Below are 1336 nucleotides of genomic sequence, written 5' to 3' on the forward strand. Positions count from 1 at the left end.
CTATTTTATTTTTTATTTTTAGTTTATTTTTTACTTTCTGTGACTCTCCAGTTCTGCCTTTCTTCACTGTGTCCACATCCTTCTCTTTTTCTTCCATTTTGCCACCATTTGTTTGCTCCTCTTGGGGGCCCTGGGGTCCCTGACTGTCTGGGGTTGTCTCAGGAGTAGTCTCAGAAGTGCTATGCCCCTTTTGTGCATTATGGCACCAAGCAGGGGGGATCTCAGGCATGGTCTGTTCCCATCCACCCTGCAGGGTTGTGAGGCTCCAGACTGGTGGTTGGTGGTCACCTCAAGAGCTCCCAGTCCAGGCCCCATGGCACAGGTGGTCGTCACGGCTCGCTCCTCACCTAGGCCCACCTGAGTGGCCCACGTGAATGTCGAGTGTTGTATGTCTCAGGTTCACACTCCTGCCTGGGCCACAGTCCCGGGGGGTAGGGGTTCTTCTATTCTCTGGATCACTTCCTGCCCTGAGAGCCCATCTGGACTGTGCTAGAGCAGTGGTCATTAAAGGTTCACTTTTTTTCAGGTACTGTTAGGCTACATATCATTCAGATATTCATGAACCCTGAGGACACTGAGCATAGACTTGGCTTCTCTCCTCTCTCTTCAGATATGTTAATGGCTGCATTCCTACTCTGGGTTAAATTAGAATATCTTACTCTATTCCATCCCAGGCTTTCAAGAGTTAAAGGGATTCACAATGTTTTCTCTAGGCTCATTTAATTCCACCGAATGTATGGATTTTCTCTTTTTTACTTCAGAATTGTTTGGCTAAAAGACAGGGTGCTAATCCCTTGCCTGAGTTTCTGGTTCTGTAGGTGTGAAGTGGGGCTTACAGAAAGGGGCATATAGAATATACCCCAAGCGGGTGTCAGTGCTGCTGGACTCAAGAACACGTGCTCAGATCTGCTGGTGTTGAAGCAAATGCATGTAAGTAAGAATTTCTTTGTGTGTGTGAGTGCGTGTGGGGGTGAATGTGCGCATTTGTATTTGTGTGAGTGTGTGTGTTCATATACATGTTTATGCAGGGATTGAGAAAGATAATATGTCAAGTACACAACATTGTGAGAAAGCCAGGGAAGGTCTGTTCCCAAAGGTGTAAAGGAAAGGAAGAAACAGAAGAACTGACGCCTCTCCCACTTGGAGGTACCTGAAAATGACATGTAGGGAAGGCGCCAGCATCCTATAGAGACTTTTTAGCTGCCTCATGGTGTCCTGGTATCTACAATGTGTGATTTCAGATTGGGCAGTAAATCTCATTGCTTGGCGCGATATGGTAAGTCAATATTTGTGCGTTCAACTGCACAAATGTTATGTTTCATTGGTCTTCTGTCTT

At 46.3% G+C, this 1336-nt stretch overlaps 1 pseudogene; it reads right to left on the reverse strand.

Moving 5' to 3' along the window:
- Positions 1-528: 528 nt before the first annotated feature.
- Positions 529-611, reverse strand: LOC132648866 (small nucleolar RNA SNORA17; annotated as a pseudogene).
- Positions 612-1336: the final 725 nt, after the last annotated feature.

The sequence above is a fragment of the Meriones unguiculatus genome, chromosome 17, assembly GCF_030254825.1.
Source record: "Meriones unguiculatus strain TT.TT164.6M chromosome 17, Bangor_MerUng_6.1, whole genome shotgun sequence".
Lineage (NCBI taxonomy): Eukaryota > Metazoa > Chordata > Mammalia > Rodentia > Muridae > Meriones > Meriones unguiculatus.